Genomic DNA, 21,450 nt, shown 5'->3' on the forward strand with positions numbered 1-21,450 from the left:
TGTAGTCCTTTGCTCCCTTCCCAGCACTCCCTCCCAAAATTTGGGGGGCACTGTCTTGCTTTTGAACTAGTGGAGTTGGTGAGACTAGGGCAAACTTTTAGGAACAGAGATGTATTGCGGGACAAGAGGGAAGTACACCCGGGCCCTTTCATACTATGCAATTATAGTGCTATGATTCCGCTTTAACTGCCATGGCAACATGCTACGGAATCCTGGGATTTGCAGTTCATATATACTAGGATACATAGGATGAATCCATGGCAGATAAAGTAGATTCGTAGCCTTGTAATTCTGTTGTGTGAAAGAACCCCCTTTCCAGAAAATAGTCCAAAATGGTACATTTTCCTAACTCTGCTGTAACAGTTATAGAGATCCTGCTGCTGTTGTTTTCATTTTCCGAAGTTCCTTCTGTGCGTACGGTTCTTTAAGGACGTGTTCCAACAAGACAAATCCTCATCCCAAGGCTTTTGCCATCTGAAATATGAGGGGGTGCTGAAATGTTCTTGGAAGGGAAAGGCTTAGAGCCACGAAACCTATATGATATTCCACATATTCACCCCCAAAGTCTGATACGCTTGGCACATTGTTCCTCAGGTTTCTTTGACGCTTCCAATTTTTCTTCTGAGGTCTGGTCACTGAAATACTGCTCTGCTGCTGCTATCACCTCTGAATCATTCAAAAATTACCTCCCTTTCAAATTCTTTTAAAGATCTGGAAACAGAAAATAGTCAAATGGAGAAAGATCTGATGAATAGGGTGGATGCTTTGGTTGTTTAGCTAACAGAAGCTGCATTTGGATGCAGAATTAATGCAGTTTGACCGTTTTAACGGCTACGGCTCAATGCTATGGATTTCTGGAATTTGTAGTTTTGGGAGATATCTAGCTGCCTCTGTCAGAGAGTGCTGATGTCACCATAAGCTACAAATCCCAGAAATCCATAGCACTGGGCCATAGCCAGTTAAAGCAGTATCAAATTACATGAGTTCTGCAGTGTGGATGCAACCTTAGTCTACCACAACTCATGCCACAATTTATTTTGCACCACTAGTCTCAAAGGTGCCACAAGATCCCTTTGCATGGGGATACCTAAGAAAACTACACATCCCAAATTTCCATAGCATGGAGCCATGGCAGCTAAAGTGGAGTCAAACGCTATTATTTCTGTAGTGTGGATGCAACCCTAGTCTACCGAAGGATCTTGTGTTTTGGACCAAAGGTGCTGCAAGGTCCCTTTGCATGCTGATACGTTGCAAAACTACAAATCCCAGAATCCCATAGTAATTATATTGCAAAACTACAAAATCCCAGAATCCCATAGCAATTATACTGGTGCCAAACTGAGTTAATGTTGCAGTGCAGATGCGACCCTAGTCTACCACAGCTCAGGCTACCTGGCACGCTGATACCTCCGAAAACTACACATCCCAGAATACCATAGCATGGAGGCAAGGAAGTTAAAGCGGTGTCAAACCGTGTCAATTGTGCAGTGTAGATGCAGCTAATGTTTTTTGTTTGTTTTGTTTTTTTAGTTACCAGCTCCTTATTTCTGGCAACCAGAGGTCCAGAAAGTTTAAAAACAAGACATTTTTCTTGTCATATATATTAAATGATAATAATAAGTTAATTTTAATTTTAATTAAATATTTAATTAAAATTTAATTTTAATTAAATATTATTAAAAATAATAATTAAATGTTAATTTTAATTAAGTGTTATTAAAATAATAATTAAAATTTAATTTTAATTAAATATTATTAAAATAATTAAAATTTAATTTTAATTAAATATATTAAAATAAATAAATGCAAATTTTAATTAAATATTTTGGCAAAAATAAATATTAATTACTATCGATTAACAATATTAATAATGTTGATTGATATTAATTAATTTTGATTATTAATATTAATTATAATTTAATATTAATTTTCGCCCTCCAACCCCAGGAACTGTATCCTATTCTACACAGTGCCACTTTAATCCAGTTTCATCCCAGTTTCTGCCTTACACACTTCTAAGAAAGAGTCAGTATTAACCCTTCACAAAAAAAGAGGACTCCTTTTTTAAAAAAAACTTGTGGTAAATTATACTCCCAAAATAATAATAATAAAAAATAAAATGTTGAAAAGGTCCATTTAGGCCAGGAATTCCTCCCAAACTGTGTCCTTTAAGGGATTTTTTTGGACTTCATCTCCCAGAATCCCAGGCTATTGGCCAACGTGGCTGAGGCTTCTGGGAGCTGAAGTCCAAAAAAAAAACCCTTAAAGGCCACCGTTGATTATAGGCCATTATTTCCCTCAGGGCCGGTCCTGAGGGTGCCTTCTTCCTCCGCGCAAGGGAGCCTGGGAAGTGTAGTTTGGGAACAGGCCTCAGAGCGGCCATTTTGAGCTCCCAAGTCTGCTTTGGGAAACTACAACCCCCAGAGTTCGCCATTTCTCTGGTACTTCTGAGGTGGTTTAAGTTTGAGGTCACATAGCCATTCCTCCTCGAAGACCCTCACATTCAGGAGCTTGAATAAAGGCCTCTCTCTTGCCATGTTTGTGTCTGAAACCGTGTCTCTTTTATCATTTATTTGAGGGAAGGACTTCCTGAGGTGAAGGGTGGGAGGGAGAGGGGTGGATGGCACTCTGCACATGCTCAGAGGCTCCCCCCTCCTCATCAGCGTTGACGCCCCGGAAAGCGGCGGCGGCTGTTTCCCTTTCCGTCCCTATGAACTGCTGCTGCTGTTGCTGCAAAAGGGGGGAAGAGCTTATTTTGGCCCAGGCTGCATTCTGCACTCTGCACATGCTCAGAGGAACCCTCGCCTGAACGAATTGCAACAGCAGCAGCAGCAAGGCCTGGACTCCAGCTCAGCCTCCCTTTTTGGGACAAGGGTGAGGTGAGACCTGGCCCTGCTTCATCCTTGGCAAGGGCTTGGGAATATTTTTTTATATATATAAAACAACAAAAACAATACTTTCTGCACATGCTCCAGAGCATTTTTTCTTTTTCATCCTATTCCTTCTTTTAAAAAAAATCCTGTTTCTTTGCTTCTCTTATTATTATCATTTTAAAGAAAAAGGAAAGCTCTCTGTACATGCTCCAAAGCAGTTTTGTTTTTCATCCTGATCCTTCTTTAAAGACAACCCTGTTCCTTTGCTTCTTTTCTTATTCTTCTAAAAAAGGAATGCTTTCTGTACATGCTCCAGAGCACTTTTCTTTTTCATCCTGTTCCTCCAACCATTTGCTCTTTTATTCTTCTTCTTCCCCTTCTTTTTTAATCCTTTTTAAGACAAAGGAAAGCATTCTGTACATGCTCCAAAATATTTTTATTTTTAATCCTCTTCTTTTATCTCCTTCTTTTTCGTTTTAAGAAAAGGAATACTTTCTGTACATGCTCAGAAGCATTTTTTATTTTAATCCTGTTCTTCTACCTATTTTCCCTTTTCTTCTTCTTCTTCTTCTTTCAGAAAAAGGAATACTTTCCTTACATGCTCCAAGACATTTTTCTTTTTCATCCTGTTCCTCCACATTTTCCCTCATCTTTTTTTAAGGAAAAGGAATAATTCTGTGCATGCTCCAAGGCATTTTCCTTTTCAGTCCTGTCCCTCCACCCTTTGCCTCCTTTCTTCTTCTTCTTTTCCCATTCTTCTTTTTAAGAAAAAGGAATACTTTACATGCACCGAGGCATTTTCCCTTTTTCATCCTGTTTCCTCAGCCGTTGCCTCTTCTTTTTCTTTTTGAGAGAAAGGAATACTTTCTGTACATGCTGAACAGCTTTAAACAACCGCAACAAAAACCATGTCCTTCATCCCTTTGCCTTTTTGGACCAATTCCTATTCTTATTCTTTTTCTTCTCCTCTTCCAGACAGCTGGGTGTTGAAGTGAGCCTGCTTGCTTCCTGGGGTGCCAGTGGCACTCTACATATGTTCAGAGGCATTGTTGGCATCTCCATGCAGAATGTGTTAGGGAACGCAGGGCCAACTTTTCAGCTGAAGCTCTTCAGATCTCAGTCTTGGATGGTGTGGACTCATCATACACACACACACACACACACACATGCACACTTGTAGTTATAGATTTTCAGAATGAAAAGAGCCCTCCCACCTGTTTCTCTGCCTCACTGAGGTGCATCTACACTGTAAAGATAATTCAGCGTGACACAACTGTAACTGCCTGGGATTTGTAGTTTGGCGAGGGACCAGCCGGCTTTGGCAGAGAAGGCTAGAAGACCTTGCAAAACTACAAAGTCCAGGACTCAACAGGATGGAGCTGCAGCACTTAAAGTGGTGTCAAACTGCATTATTTCTACAGTGTTGGTGCACCGTAAGACAAGGGTGGTTTATTTTCTTTCCAGCTTTCTTTTCAGCCCCTTTTGGAAACTGGCTGACCAGTCTCTCCTTCCCTCCCTAACAGGATCGCCACATTGTCCTGGGGACCATCACAGTTTGATCATGGATGCCAAAACAGAAAAGATTGCAGAGGAGAAAATGCAGGTATGAGTTGAAAGAAGAGAGAAGTAATCCAATTTGAGACTGCTTTAACTGCCCTGGCTTAGTGCTAGGAATCCTGGGACTTGTAGTTTGTTGTGGCACCAGAGCTCTGACAGAGAAGGCTAAATGTCTCACAAAACTACTCAGAGCAGCCCCCAATGGCTCATAGCAGGTGGGAAATTTGTCTCCAGAACCTTTGAACCTCACCCCCCACAATAAATTGAATAGACTAGAAGGGAATGTTAAACACTTAATTGGGTTCTGTTGAGGTACATTTACGGACTAATGACACACTGCACATTTGGGAATGTAATTTACTTTAAAATGCATGTTTAAATGAAGCATGGATGCTACATTTTCATTCCCCTTTCGTTTTTTCCTTCAGGATGTGGTAGAGGAGTATCTGGATAACATGAACAATAAAACGGATGAGTCAAGAGACTGTGAACAGGTGCTGCAAGGAGACAGCAAAGAGAATGAACAGGCAACCATCAATTCATTACTAGTAGGAATTACATTCTCCTTTTCCAGCACCTTGATCTTGTTGCACTAAATTAGGAAATCATCCCTTAGATGCAGTGACAGGCAAGTCTGGGTAGAGCCAGCTAGTTACAGCTCATGGAGTTCTGTTGGTGGGGTCTATAGGGGGGCCCAAGATAGGAATCAGAGGCTTGAATAGAGATAGGACCAGTCAGGAATAGAGATGGGGCCAGGTAGAAAAAGAGATAGGACTGTAGAGTGTAGATTTGAATTGCAGTTTTACTTATGCTCAGGAGTTGAAAATTATAGTATTGAATTGTATCGAGGGCAAAGTTTGGCAGGATGAAGGATTCAGGTCATGTCAGATTCTCTGCTCTGGAATGTAAACAACCCTGAAATGGCTCCTAAGTGAAGATATAACCCAAATAAAAAGAAATACTGCAGAGACAGTTTGGAGACAATAAAAAAGAAAACATATTGATAATAGTTTGACTGGTGGGTACGCACGAGGAATAGAGACATATGTTATTTATTTGTGATCTTCCCAATGTTTTGGAACTCCATTTCCCACCAGCCCCAGACACCTTGGCCAGTGGTGAGAGATCAGGGTTTTTCCACCTCCAATACAAAGGGTGGGGAATGATAAAACAGGAGGACTACCTCAAGACGGTGAAAGGTAACCTTTTGGAAACGAAATTCATTTCCCTTCATCCATAGCCACACTGGCCAGTAACAAGAGCTGTTGAGAATCAGAGTTCATACCCACTCCTGCCTTAGTACAGCTGTTCCCAACCAGGTGTTGTCTATTTATGCTCCAACTTCCATTACTCTTTACCATTTACCATGTTACCTGGGGTTGGTGGGTACTTCAGTCCACAAAGTTTGTTAATTGGCAGATTAGGAAAGCTGCATTAAAGATAGGTTCAGCGGCTTGCCCGATCATTTCTTCTCATAGAACAGAAGTATTATGTCCTATTTAGCATTTGGCAAGAAAGTTTTATTATTCTAGATTACCAGTAGGAACTGCAGCAGAAAATTGCAGCATAAATTGTTTCTTCCTTCAGGATTGCAGCTTTGATAGTTTCAGAAGAGCAGTATACAAATAAAGTATATTATTATATTAAGTATATTATCCTGTTTCATTTTCCCACCAAAACTAGCCAGTCAGCTTTCCAAAGCTACTGCGCATGTTTTCAAGGTCTCTTCTCCTTCCTGTGCTCCAGATACTGTATAGGGTTTTTACTTAACTATCTTTCACACATTTGCAAACTTTGAGTTTCCTGAAGTTTGCTGATAACGCCTTTTAATTCATTAGTGGTGCCTGTTTGAACACATAAAGGAACAGCACTCAGTGTGGACAATGGAAATAGAAGTAATTGCAATGAATTACAATAGGTGTAAGATGGGTTATCCCCTTAAATGTTATTTTTTGTTAAAATATTTTTAATCCACCCTATTTTGATAATATCTATGGGAGGGTACATTTTAAATGTAAGCCAAATTAAAGCCATTGTGTGCTCTCACAGCCTAGACATGGCTTCACCTTGGGCCTCAAAAATTTGGAGAAGAGCCACTTTTTAATTTGATACTGGAATTAGGCCTTTGTCAGTGCCAGTCTGGCCTCTGGGGGATTCTACAGCTGGAGCATCACAGCAGACTCTTTAAAATGGCTTTCTTTGGTCTTAATTGCAGTTGTTTAACAGGCACTTTGTTCTAGGAGGTGGACCATTTTTCTGGGTTTATGGATGGACAGTTATCTGCTTCCCAAGATACTCCCAGTCTTTCTTCCTCACTACAGGATCATGAGGTAGGGGCATAGTAAATTGTTTACAACAATTGTTATACACAGCGGATCCTGGAACCAAACCCCAGCGTATAACAAGGGTCCACAGTATTCCTTGCCTATGAAGACCTTTCCTGTGAAATTCATAGAGTTGCTATAAATTGACAGGCAAGTTGAAGTCACATCCCTATTTTTCACCATGTAGTGGTTTAAAACAGAAGGGTAACTCTGGTTCTTTAACCAAAATGGTGAAAGGTCTGGAAACTGTGCCCTATAAGGGATGGCTTAGGGAGCTGGGTATATTTAGCCTGGAAAAGAGAAGTTTAAGAGGTGACGTGATAGCCATGTTTAAATATTTGAAGGGAGGTCTTATTGAGGATGGAGCAAGCTTGATTTCTGCTGCTCCAGAGACTACAAAATGGAGCAAGGGATTCAACCTACAGGAAAAGAGATTCAAGCTAAACATTAATAAGAACTTCCTGATAATAGGAGCTATTTGACAGTGGAAAACGCTGTCTCTGAGAGTTGTGGGGTCTTCTTCTTTGGAGGTTTTTAAACAGGCTGGATGGCCATCTGTCGGGGGTGCTTTGATTGTGTGTTCCTGTATGACAGAGTATTAGACTTGATGATCCTTGTGGTCTCTTCCAACTCTGTGATTCTGTCATTCTATGTCACCTTAGTTTTAGCAAGTAAAAACCAATACAGTATATATCTTTGGAGGTTTTTTAAACAGAGGCTGGATGGCCATCTGTCGGGGGTGCTTTGATTATGCATTTCTGCACAGTGGGGGATTGGACTGGGTGACCCTTGAAGTCTCTTCCAACTCTAGAATTATATTCCTGCAGACTGGCAGACAGAAAAGTATAAAGGGAATCAGTAACAGGACTGTCCTCATGCACTTTTCTCATTGAGTTCTTTGAACCACAGAAATGTCAGTGGTGCTCTGATTTGGAACAAAATTCAGTGATTTCCCCCTCCCCCCTCTTTCTTTCCCACTTCCCTCCCCAGGAATCAAAGGAGACTCTGACAGACCTCTTAGAAACTGGAGAAAACAGGATTAAAACAGAGGATGAGAGTAGCAGTGAAGAATTAATAACTGAAGATGCCAAAGAAGATGAATACAGAAACCATGACAAGGTACTAATGAGCTTTTGGTAGTTTGTAGGGGGAGGAGAAATTGCTTTCTTGGACAACAGCTTTCAAAATCTCCTAGATAACATGGCCTGAGTCCATGCTGATTGAGGGATTCTTGGAGTTACAGTCCAGTGAAGGGACCTGACCTCAGGATGTTGCTGTCTGTCTTCCTCTGTCTTCACAACAGCCTTGTGAGGTGTTTTAGAAGTTTGGAAGCAAATAAATTTGTAGCTGACCCTGATTCTGGGTCACTGGGCGTGTTTCTACACTGTAGAAATGCAGTTTGACACCACTTCAACTGCCATGACTCCATCCTGGGATTTGTAGTTTTGTGATACGCTGGCACTCTTTGGCAGAGAAGGCTAAAGACCTTGTTAAACTACAGTTCCCAGTATTCTACAGGATGGAGCTACAGCACTTAAAGTGGTGTCAAATTGCATTATTTTCTATAGTATAGATGCATGCTGTATCATGGATGGAAAGCCAGCATTCTTTGCTCCTCATTTTGAGACAGGAAGAAATGAGCACTTTTAAACTACACAGTTTGATTCCATGTCAACTGGCTTGGTTTCATTGTGTGGAATCCTGGGATCTGCAGTTTCGAAAGGGGTATGTAGAATTCTCAATCGGAAAGCTCTGGTGCCTGACAAAACTACAAACCCTAGGATTCTGTAGGTTGCACCCATAGCAGTTCCAAGTGGAATCTGAGTGCTATGTTTGTGTTATATTAAAGGTCCCCTGGAAGTTATCATTTAACCATAGTGCAGCATAGTTGTTAGGATGTTGCTTTGTCATGCAATTCTTGCGTGATCTTGGATCAATCATGCACTCTCTAAGGCTGGCTGGCTGGCTTACCTCACATGGTTGTTGTGCAGAGAAAGTGGGGAGAAAGAAGATCTATTGAGCTCATTGGAGGGAGGGTGGGATACAAATAAATAAATAGGTTCCTATTTTGTCCAACATGGGAAGAAACAAAGTTATTAAACTGTAGATCTGAAGTTAGTTTACTGTCATAGTTTATTCCAAAGCTGAAAACTATAATTTGCTGGTTCAGATGTAATGGAAAACTGTGCTAAAAGAGAGCCTTTCTGGTGTACTCATGACTTTGCAAAAGAAGGAGCAAAGGGACCACAAGTGTCCAAAAGAGGCTTACTCAAATCTTTAATTTATTTAATCATGATATGCTGATTCATTGTGCTGTTTTTCAACTTGGTTTGAGTGTTGTCTTATTTGAAACTTAGGCCTGTTATAGACGGGCACCCTAGGACGGACTCAGTCTCTTCCAGACGCCCCTAACCCTAGCACGGACTGAGTCTGTAACAAATGGCGGCGGCCGTTCCACACGGCCGCCACCATTTTGACGTAACGGACACTCTGCGTCCGCACGTCGCGCGACGGAAGTGATGCCGCGAGTGCGCAACTAGCGCCTTGCGGCGTCTCTTCTGGGCCGCAAGAAGGACCGTCTTAATGAAATTTCAGGATGGTGAAATATTGACTATACTCTTGCATTACAATGAGCCATAATGTGGTTTGTTGAAATGTGGTTTGTTATGATGTGCAGACTCACTTCTGCTAGCCAACCAAAGTTTGTTAATTAGCAAACCATATTCAGAACCCACATTTATTAGTTTTTTGTGGGTTTTTCGGGCTCTGTGGCCATGATCTAGCAGAGTTTCTTCCTGATGTTTCTCCAGCAGAAAACTATGGATGCCGGCCATGAAAGCCTTCGACTTCCCATGTTTATTAGATTATGCATCATGCTTTCTTTAAACCATAGCTGTTGTGACATGGCTTGTCCCTGGTTTGTTCGCTAGCAGTCCACCCACCATGAAACAGAGGCATACAAAATTTCTAGGGCAGAAGCAAACCAGTCATGGGGAAGATAAGGCATGGTTTGTTTGTTTAATCATGCACGTCATAGCTTAAACAACAAACCATAATTAACACACGTGGTGGCTTATTGTGATTTACAAGTGTATCCATTGTTTGATTGTGTTATTAATCTTTAATATTTTTTAAAATAGAGGCAAAGTCAGCAAAAGAAGAGCCTACCTTTTGGTTTTGTTAACAGTACCGTTTTCCCCCTTTTTATTCAAAGGTGTCAGTTGATACAGAAGTGATTGACCCTAAAACAGAGGGGGATGCAGAGGATGGACAGGGAGAGAACAACAGCAAGGAGATAGTGGTAAGTTTCTAGGATGCCCTCCTGTCTCTGTTGTGTGGAGTACCTACCACCTCAAATAGCCAAGGTCTGCTTTTTTCCGAAAGCTTCAAACTGTGGTCAAGCTAAATTAAGATGTCATCTGCTTATTATGCTTTCTTCCCATTAGACATATGAAAAACTAGAACAAAAACATAAAAAATACAGGGAGAAAAAACTTGGGTGTTGTTGATTTTTCCTGCTTCCATTTTTTCCCCCAAGCTAACCTTTTGCTGGAAAAATTATGGGATTTTTTAAAATTATGAATGCATTTAAAGATGTTCCTATATTTACATCCCTCACATTATTTCTAAAAGCTACATAGTGGTTAGATTTTTGTTTAAGGCTGCTGGCACGCTGGAGAAATTAAAGCAGTTTGACACCACTTTAACTGCCATGACTCAGTGCTACGGAAATCTGAGATCTGTAATTTTGTGAGATATTTAGCCTTCCCTGTCAGAGAACTCTGGTGGTCCATGAAACTATAAATCCCAGAATTCCATAGCATATTTTTCTCATTTTTTTCTTTTTCTCAGTTGTCTGGTGTTTTTATCTTTTTGTGGGACAGGTGACATGAAGGTACAGATACACACACACACACAGAATCATAAGCTCTCTTAGTAGCAGTGTGTTGATATGACATGTAAACTGTCATTCCAACTGAGAGGTTATCATTTAAAAATGTGCTATTATCCGTTGGAACATCTTGTGGCAATTAGTTCCACAAATCCAATTCTGCCTTAGGCAGTGTTATACTGTTGAACCTTGACTTTCTCAGCTTTAAATTTTGCAAATTTGATTATTTGTTAGTTTGCCATCAATAATTAAATGCAATTTTTTAAAAAAAAGGTTTTGTAGCCTATTGCAGAAAATCACAGACAACATACATAGATTAGAAAATGTAGCGAAAACTAAAAAAAAGTTTAGTAACTCATAAATGCATGAAATAACACTGAGTATCCCTATTTCCCCATCCACCTCAGAGCCTTGCCTAGCACTGGTCACCCTGCTGTGGCTGCATTCCTCCTCTCCAGCCATGTCCAGGACTACGAGGCCTGGCATGCCCCACTACAGTAGGATGGAACTCGGGTTCCTTTGCCGATAGAAATAGCAACATAGACTGGGGTCCAAAACATACAGCAAGAATAATTCAGTTTGAAACCACTTTAACTGCCCTGGCTCAGTGCTAAGGAATGCTAGAAATTGCAGCTTTTAGTGGCAGCAGAGTTGTCTGACAGAGAAGGCTAAATGCCTCACAAAACTACAGTTCTCAGAATTCCCTAGCATTGAGCCAGGGCAGTTAAAGCAGTCTCAAACTGGATTATTTCTGCAGTGTGTTTAAGATGGGGGGGGGGGGGGGGGGGGTTAGAGATATTCATGATTTTTCCACTTTTGCAGCAGTCCTGTATCCCAAACACATGCGAATGTAGAGGGCCGACTACTTCTTTCTACTTATCTCTTCACGTCTTGTCTTGCCTTATGCAACAAGTTTATTGATTAGTCAATTGACCATATCAACAACTGATCATATCTACAATAAAATACATGATATCAAAATACATACAGGGATAAAACTGAGTCACTCCTTGAACTCATAAAATTAACTAAAAAGTTAAAAAGTAATGATTCCACTGGACTTTTGCTTTCTAGAAAAAGCAAAAGTTTTTCTTCTGTGCATCTTACTGTTTATGTCCTTTCTTCCCCCTTCTTCCCTGCAGGAAGCTGGAAGCATCAAGAGCAGGTAAGAACCAGGCTGTTACATGGCCATTTTTTGAGTTCTGTATTTCTGTGCAGCTGATTCTCCTCCTTCTCCAGTATCACAAATTTTCTCTTCCTTCAGTCAACCTGGAGTAGTCCTTGGTGATATGTGACCGTCTTAAAATGTTTTCTTCCAGTTTCTCTCATAAGGGAAAAGGAGCCAGAAGGGATTTCAAGTTGTAAGGAAAATGAAACACCAGTGCAGTGGGGCATCTATTAGTTTGTTTGTTTTACTGGTAATATGATTCCAGGACCCGCTATGTCAGGGGTGGGGAGCAATCCATTGGCCCACAGTTCAGCCCTCTAGCATTCCCTAGATAACCATGCTCCCTTCCCCATTACATCAGTAGCAGCTGATGGCTTCTAAGTCTGTGGGTAGTGAATCTGCTCTGGGTTCTAGTCTGAATTTTGAAGAAGTGATCCAAATTTGCCCTAATTTCTCTCTCTTAATCACCAGGGAAGATGAGGAGTCTACGCCTCTTAGACTAGAGGACATAAGGCAGCGGTATGGTGATTTCTGTCAGAACAGCACTGCCTTCCAGGAGATGATGTTGAGACTCAAAGGTGATTCTTTTTCAGTTCAAGGTTATTGACAAGCTGGAGCGTGTCCAGAGACGGGTGACCAAAATGGTGAAGGTGGAAACCAGGCCCTATATGGACCAGTGTAAGGAGCTGGGTATGTTTAGCCTAGGGTAGAGAAGATTAACAAGGGACATGATAACCATGTTTAAATATTTAAAGAAATGTCATATCAAGGATGGAGCAAGCTTGTTTTCTGATGCTTTAGAGACAAGGACACGGAACAATGGATTCGAGCTACAGGAAATAAATTTCACCTAAACCTTAAGAACTTCCTGATGGTAACACATGTTCAACAGTAGAATATGCTGCCGTGGTGTGTGGTGGAGTCTCCTTCTTTGGAAGTTTTTAAACAGAGGCTGGATGGCCATCTGTGAGGAGTGCTTTCATTGTGTGTTCCTGCATGGCTAGAGGTTGGACTGGATGGCCCTTGGGGTCGCTTCCAACTCTAGGATTCTGAGATATGGTGTCTGGAATTTTTATGGCATGACAGTATAGCCATATATGCACATCATGGTAAACGTTCATGTTACCCTGCCTCAAGCCTTGAGGAAAGGCGACAAAGAAATATTTTTATTGTTTTTGTTATCATCATCATCTATGCTTATGAACTGGACTAGAGATAATCAAATGATTAAGAAAATAGGAAGTGCCCTGCTGGGTCAGGACTAAAACTGTATCTAGTCCAAAATTTTGTTCATATAGTGATCAGTCAGCCCCCTCTAGGTCCCCTGATGAGAAACAATTACAGACTGGTCTCCCTTTTACCGTTCTTGGGCAAGGTGATCGAGAGGGCAGTCGCCTTTCAACTCTACGCTGTCCTGGATGGAGCTGATTATCTGGACCCATTTCAGACTGGCTTCAGAGCAGGATACGGAGTTGAGACGGCCATGGTCGCCTTGATCGATGGGCATCGACAGGGGAAGTGTGACCCTGCTGGTGCTCTTGGACATCTCAGCAGCCTTTGATACCATTGACTATGGTATCCTTCTGGAACGCCTGAGAGAGTTGGGTATTGGGGGCACTGCACTCCAGTGGTTCTGTTCCTACCTCTCAGACAGATTCCAGATGGTGAGGCTGGGGGATAGTTGCTCCTTTAAAAGAGAACTGACATCTGATGTCCCTCAAGGCGCCATTCTGTCCCCCATGCTATTTAGCATTTACATGAAGCTGCTGGGAGAGATCATCCGAAGACACGGAGCACAGTGTTATCAGTACGCTGATGACACCCAGATCTACCTCTCTATGTCTCCGACTGATACAGTGACTAATGATACATCTCTCCACTGGATACCTGCCTGGCTTTAGTAATGGGCTGGATGAGGGAAAAGAAACTCAGACTGAATCCAGAGAAAATGGAGGTACTCGTGATAGGTACCCCAAGTCCAGGGACGGAGATTTTTCACCCAGTCCTGGATGGGGTCACACTTACCCCTAAGGACAAAGTCTGCAGTTTGGGAGTACTCCTGGATCCATCTCTACAGTTATCATCTCAAGTGGATGCGATGGCCAGGATTGCTTGGTACCAGCTTAAGTTGATACGCCAGCTGCGTCCCTACCTGGACCGAAAGGACCTTGAAATGGTGGTACACGCACTGGTAATCTCTTGCTTACATTTCTGTAATTCACTCTACATGGGGCTACCTTTGTACCAGGTTCGGAAGCTTCAGCTAATTCAAAATGGAGCAGCCAGATTGATTACTGGAACTTCCAGGTCAGACCATATAGCACATGTCTTAAAATCCTTACACTGGCTGCCAATCAGCTTCCGGGCGCAATACAAAGTGTTGGTGATTACCTTTAAAGTCCTACATGGCTTGGGCCCGAGTTACTTGAGGGAACACTTCTCCCTACACAATCCGCTCCACACCCTCAAGACAACAGGGAAGAGCTTATTAGACTATCCAAAGATCAGATTATCAGCTATTTCTAAAAGAGCATACACAGCTTTGGCCCCCACGTTATGGAATAATCTGCCAGAAGTGATCCGTCTTATTACGACCTTAGACGCCTTTAAGAAGGCACTAAAGACAGATCTCTTCCGGCGGGCATATCCATCTGACCTTCTATAAAGAATGATGGAAAAACCTACTTCCAGTTAAAATGGTATAACCTGACCGCTGCCCTGTGATTGTTGTAATGAGATTTTATATCGTTTGATGTTTTTATGATGTGTATTTTAGATATGATTGCCATCGTATGGAGATTTCTGGTATGGAGATCCGTTGGGAGAAGTGGGAAAATACAAATAAACTAATAATAATAATAATAATAATAATAATATAGGAAGCCCACCAGTAAGACAAGTGCAACTGCAGTCTCCATCACTGACTATCCTAACCATTATTATATAGATAGCTTGATTAGTAACCATTGATGTTCCCTTAACCTTCACAAAATTTATTCTTTTCTCCATTTCTATTTGTCCCCTGTTTGTTTTGTCATATTCTGTTTCAGGGTAAGGAACTAGGGAAACAAGGTATAGACATGTTCCAAAAGTTACATGTAATGACATGCCATGGTTTAAACAAGCCCAAATTGGTATACTAACAATAAAACTATGATATCTATGCATGGTTTGTAGCTGGCTAACAAACTGTGTTTTGTTTGTGTGGGCTCGTTTGGCTGTAACAATAAGCCAGAATACAACAAACTGTAACCTGGTTTACCATTATATGATGATGTAGGGGCTAAACAGACCACCCCTTTGGAGTGGCCTGCCGCAGCCCCCTTTCCTCACTGGATCAGGGCTGCGGCCACTACACCCCACAGCCCTGATTGAGCACCCTGCCGGCTCCAAAAAGAAAGGCAAAATGTCTCTCCTTTTAGTGCCGGCGAAAAGACGCCTTTGCCACCATGGTGCCAGCTTTTCAGTGATCTTTTGGTGCAGTGCGTTTAAATGCTGTGCCAAAGGAGCGCCATGACGTCCTTAACCATGCGGTCGAGCATTAAACACGGATCTATTCAGCCCCTTACTCACTAAGAATATCAGAGGGTAAATGGGACCAAAGATCTATTTAGTTTAATAGGCTTTGGAGGAGAAGTCAGAGCGCAGTAATAAGAAAACATGCTTTGCATGTGGAAGATCTCAGACTTAACATATATACTTGCCTATAAGTCGAGACATTTATGCCCCAAATTTGGCCCTAAAATCCTGGGTCAACTTATATACAGGTCAATACATAATACTGCTTAGAAAGGTCCTGTAACAAGCACCACCCGATGCCTCACTCTTTGTGCCTCGAGACAGGAGTTTTTTCTTGCATGTATGTGTGAAAGAGGTTCCCAGTCCGATTTGATAGCCTTCTCTTCACATCAAAGAAACACCCCTTTTAGCTTTTCTTCTTCCCCTTCCCAGTTTGATCTGAAAGCCTTCTCTTCCCATCAAAGAAACACCCCTTTTAACTCCACTTCTTCCCCTTCCCAGTCCAGTTTCAAAGCCTTTTAACTCCATTCAACACCCCATTAAACTCCACTTCCTTTCCTCTCCAACCTGATGTTAAAACCTCTCCTCCAGTACCAGGGAAGTGGTATTAGGTGGTCAGATGTCCAGAGAAAGAAAAGAAGCAACAAAAGTGGTGTTTTCCCCTTTCCATCCTTTGTTATAGCCCCCTAAATTTTACCCTCAACATATCCATGATTTTGACCCTGAAACCTTCCCTTGACTTACACTTGAGGTTGATGTGTACATGAACCTGTATGGTAGTTCCTTCTTCTTCTGAGATTTAAGAAATTATGCATGATATTGAGAAGGTAGAGAAGTTTAAATTCCTCTCTCATAATACTGTGGGCTCATTTAATGAAGCGGAATGGTGAGGGGTTTCAGGACACATCATTTAACTGTGGAACTCACTGCCACATGAGGTAATGATTACTACCAACTCAGATGGCTTTAAAAGAGGATTAGACAAATCTGTAGAGAGTACAGTTCTCAGCAGGTACTAATTGTGAGGGCTTCTTTGATTCCCCTAGGTTGATCTGAATGACTCCCATCCCTTGTCTACCTTGACCTTGTGTCCCTGTACCTGATTTTGAATTCTCTTTTATTTTTTCTGACATCTGCAGCCGGCTGGTTATGCCAGAACAATGAAGGGGCGAGTTCACTGGCTAGTTCGGAGCGACTTCAGCTGAACAGGATGATGTGGGGGGGAGATGAAGTCAGCTTCTGCCGGGATGAGAGACAGGCCGGAGCTTCTGTGGTCCGCTCACTGGAGGACCGAGGGCCAATCTCCATTCCATTTGGAGGAGGCTTTTTCGATTTCAGTGAGTTTGCGATCCAGCAGGGCTTCCTCCAGAAGAAGGGCCAGGAGATCTCGAAGACTTTTGGGACAAGTCTGAGTCAAACTCCGTTGCTGCTTGGTGGCCCGGACAAACCCCTGCCGCCTGTGGTGGAGAAACCGTACAAATGCAACGAGTGTGGCAAGAGCTTTGGGAAGCGGTCAACCCTGAATACGCATGGGCGGACCCACACGGGGGAGAAGCCCTTCAAGTGCTCCCACTGCGACAAGCGCTTCAGTCAAAGCTCCCACCTCCAGCTTCATGAGAGGACCCACACGGGGGAGAAGCCCTACAAGTGCCTGCTATGCGAGAAGAGCTACAACCAGCGCTCCAGCCTCATCATTCATGAGCGGAGCCACACGGGGGAGAAGCCCTACACTTGCTTGGAGTGTGGGAAGAGTTTTAGCCAGAAGGCCACCCTGGTCCTCCATGAGAAGAGCCACCGGGGGGGAGAAGCCCTACAAGTGCCTGGAGTGTGGCAAGGGCTTCAGCTTGAGCGCCGACCTCATCCGTCATCAGAGCATTCACACAGGGGAGAAGCCCTACACCTGCTCTGAGTGCGGGAAGAGCTTTAGCCAGAACTCTCACCTCATGGCACACATCCGGACCCACACAGGTGAGAAGCCCCACAAGTGTGTGGAGTGTGGGAAGGGCTTCAACTGGAGCTCAGAGCTGATCGCCCATGAGCGGACCCACACGGGCGAAAAGCCTTACCAGTGCCTCTACTGTGAGAAGAGCTTCAGTGTCCGATCGAGCCTCAGCAAGCATGAGCGGACGCACACGGGTGAGAAGCCCTACATCTGCCTCCAGTGTGGAAAGGGCTTCATCCAGCGCTCCAGCCTGGTGGCCCACGAGAGGTCCCACACAGGTGAGAGGCCCTACATGTGCCTAGATTGTGGAAAGTGTTTCCGGGAAAGCTCCCAGCTCATCGCCCATGAACGGACCCACACCAGTGAGAAACCCTATCTCTGTCCAGACTGCGGGAGCTGTTTCAAGGCCAAGGCAGCCCTGATCCGGCACCAGCGCAGCCACCTGGGCATGAACTCCTTTATATGTGCCGACTGTGGGAAGATCTTCTCCTCCAGTGCAGAGAACCCAGAGAAGTGCCCCGAGTGTGTGAATCTGACCCTGATGTCAGCCCTCTCCCAGGCCTCAGAGGAGGCCTACCTGGAAGCAGCAGCAGGAGGAACAGCTGAAGCAGAAGCCCTGCAATGAAGGTGTGAATGGCTTCCTTTTTTCTTCAGTTCACTCCAGATCAAAGCTGGTGCCGAGTCAGATGAGAAAATAGCGTAAAAAAGAATCATGGCATAGCCATTTCATCATTTGAGGGAGGCTGCTGTAGGCTTAATTACCTCTTCCAAAGAGTTACTGTCTAGGTGGTACAGTCCTCCCTCGTGTTCTGTGCTGGCTGCCTGTTTCCTTCATCCTTTTAATTTGTTACTTTCCCATCTCTCTCTCTCTGTGACCCACTCTTTGCTATATATCCCACTTACCTCTTCACCATGCTTTTTTTTGGGTGTGGGGGGTACTGTATTTATTTTGTGGGGAAGTGAGAAGAGGATCTGTGGAAGGATGAGATTGTTACCTTGCAATATGCCATCATTTTCTCCTTTGGCTCCCAAGTAGCTTGGGAGCAGAAAGTGTCCTAAAATTCACGTTTCCTGTTGGGTTAAGGGGGAAAGTGGTTGTTGGGGGAAAGATACCCATCTGTCAGAGACTAGCGGGTAGATTAAGTACAGTCTACTGCCAATATGATACTTTTTGTCTTAGTTTTCCTGCTTCAAAACAACAATCCAATCTGAAATATTGTTCCTTATGAGGAAGAAACATGGATATGGTTGAGACCTTGTTGGCACCATTTGGAGATACATTCTTGACCCTGTCATCACTAAGTTGCGAACCCTGAAGCAGACTATAATTTTGCAAATGCTTCCCAATTACTTCTACCCAATTTTTTCATGGAATGAAGCTATAAAGAATTTCTGGCCAACAAAGGCAAATCTGTGATGGACACCTAGAAACACACTTGAAAATACTTTCTCTGATCAGTGCTGTATGCGAGTGACTGTGTTTTTGCATATGAAGAACAGACCAGTCACTGAGCAAACCTGGGTTTAAACAAATCCCATTTGATTGTGGGAACAGAATTCTTTTTCTGTCTCAGCACTTGGGCTGGCAGGTTCAATTGGCAATATGTGTTATTTATTTTATATATGGATATATAGCTATATATGTATACATAGACATGAATTTTCTCCTCTTTGTCATGACAAAAGATTGGATTTGTTACTGGGATATCTTGGCGATATCCTGCTTTTTCTCCTGTGTTCATCCAGTCTGTCTGGTGAAATGAAGAGAATTAACCTTAGGATCTGCTCATGCCGCACAAAGAGATGGAGGAATCCTTGGAAGTTGCGATGTCTTGTGCCACCACTAGTGGGAGACATGGCATTCTCCAGCGTCAAAAACTCAAGGAAAGTAGACAGCGAGCATGTTGGGTTGAAAGGTTCTAGGCTACCTCATTACTTGCTCTGCTGCTTGCGTATGATTTGTGTAAAGCAGGGGTGGGACTTATGCTGACCCTGAAGGCCATTTTTGGTGGCCCATGGCCTCCTTCCTCTGCCCCTTCTTGTTTATGCCATTTTTCAACACTCTAATGTGATAAAGTTCCCCAGAATTTTCCAGCCCCTGCTATAAAAAATCATCATGTCTCCATTTTAGTTCTGAGGTTGTATACGCCATTGGTGAGTGGGAGGTGCGTTCCGCTGGCGACTGGAGCATGTTGTGAATGATATTTCCGTTTGGCTTGGACCAGGAAAGGTAACTAAAGCCTGAAGCAGATGGGTCAAAAGGAGCGGCCTCTAGCTGCTTTGGGGACGTGGTGTGCAGATGATGCATACCTCCAGTGTGGCTGGAAGGTAAAGCTGCCAGCAAAAGGAGCAGTGAAAAACTCCTTGCTGGTGGCCTCTAAGAGCAGGTTGTTTAGTTGCCACAGTCTCAGCCAGATCCAGGCTCAATCACAGGCAGAGTGGTGAGAGGCCACTCCTTCATGCCCGTCTGTTTCACCCCTAAGTGGCTGATACAGAATTCAGATGTTTTTTACCCCCAACTGTTAACCCCATAATTCCCCTAGCCTGAGTGGGATAGTCTGATAGAAAAGAAGGCACTTTTCCTATCTCGGGCCATTCTGTGGTACAATAGATGTCCTTCCCCTGGCCAAGTTAACCCTGACCATCATTCCCATGAACCACCATTGCATACTGGTGAGAGCATGGAATGAAGTTGGAGGATTCTGGGCTGTGCTACTACAATTCGAAGGGGTGTATGCTGTAATAGATGCCAGAAACATGATGGGTAGTGAGAAAGAGGTTCTGTCAGTAGCTGAATTGCAGTTGAAAGCCTTCTAGCAGTTGGTTGCCTCCTCCATATCTTCTTTTCCTCCATATCTTCTTTTTTTGAAAACATATCGAGGGGTAGCCGTGTTAGCCATATAGCAAAGTACAGTCTTCTCCAAAATTTACAAAACAGTGATACCATTAATTGGCCACCAAAATGCATATTATACATGTGGTAGAAGCAGTAACTTTTTCTCTTGCTAATGAAATTTAAAGTTTATTTTCTGGACCGAATCTTCCAACCCCTACATAGCCAGAAGGAGGAGAAATGCATGACACCCCTCCATAGTATCTGAACCAAAAATGTAGGAGCTATGACTGACATTGACATTGTCATTTTTTCTTTCTTTCTCCTGTATGATTTTTAGCATGATTGCCTGATGAAAAAGCCAGTGAGGCTTCAAAAGCCTGCAACATGTATAAAATGCATTTTGGTTGGCCCAGTAACGGAATCGCTGTTTTGTGGATATTGGATGATACTGTTTTTTTCCTGAGCAACTCAACATAAGGAATACCTTGTACAACCCTTCTTGCTCTCTCTCATAAAAAACAAACAAACCCTGCATCGTATTCTCTATATGTGGCTCTTATTTCAGGTCACTTGCAGGATTTGGGGATGGCTAGTGATATAGCCCTGTTGGGACTATACCACCCCACAGTCCCATGAGGACTATACCACCTGACATTCCCAAATACTGGAAGTGACTTTGGAAGGCTCTGGTTGCCTGAATGGAGATAGAGGGGGAAATGGGGAAATTGTACTTCTTTCTTTTTATCAGTGCTCCACAGCTCACTATGTATGCATTCTAGGGGTTATTTAATGCCTTTGATATCATGACAAAAGTCAAACATTCTCCCCTATAACTAGAAAGAAAGGGAATGTAATGTTGACTCTTAAATACTGCTCTTGATCATTGATCCAACATCCAAATTGATGGAAATATTTATCTCCCCATTTCCTGAGATCTTGATTTGTATGTCTTTTCTTTTAATATCTTGGATATATTGAGTATCTTTCAAGCACTTGGTTTTTCCTCCTATTTTTATTTCTTAAACTTAATAAAGTGATCTTTAAAAAGCAGAAGATTCCATTCCAGGGATACCTGGATCAGTCTATATGCATATGTTTTGAATTAGCATTTTAATTTTTTTACAGAAACAAACATAACCAACAAACAGTGCATCTATATACAATGAGGCACCAGTATGTTGCCTTGTGTTTCCTGATTCCCCAGCCAAAAAAATTCCAGCTGAGATGGCAGCTATAATAGAGTGTCTTTCCAAAAATCAATGTAAGGGAGATAGAGAGAAAACTAGTCTTTTTATTTGTATAACTAACCAATTTGTACCATGTTGTATAGAATTTGGAG

The 21,450-nt window shown here is 42.6% G+C and overlaps 1 protein-coding gene and 1 pseudogene across 2 annotated transcripts in view; both read left to right on the plus strand.

Annotated features, from left to right (window-relative positions):
* Window positions 1-21,450, plus strand: part of LOC121921898 (zinc finger protein 397-like) — a 942,727-nt gene that overhangs the window by 702,859 nt on the left and 218,418 nt on the right. The gene's annotated exons all lie outside the window — the stretch shown is intronic.
* LOC121921882 lies at window positions 2,664-21,398 on the plus strand (annotated as a pseudogene).

The sequence above is a fragment of the Sceloporus undulatus genome, chromosome 2 (genome assembly GCF_019175285.1).
Source record: "Sceloporus undulatus isolate JIND9_A2432 ecotype Alabama chromosome 2, SceUnd_v1.1, whole genome shotgun sequence".
In the NCBI taxonomy this organism is placed as follows: Eukaryota; Metazoa; Chordata; class Lepidosauria; order Squamata; family Phrynosomatidae; genus Sceloporus; species Sceloporus undulatus.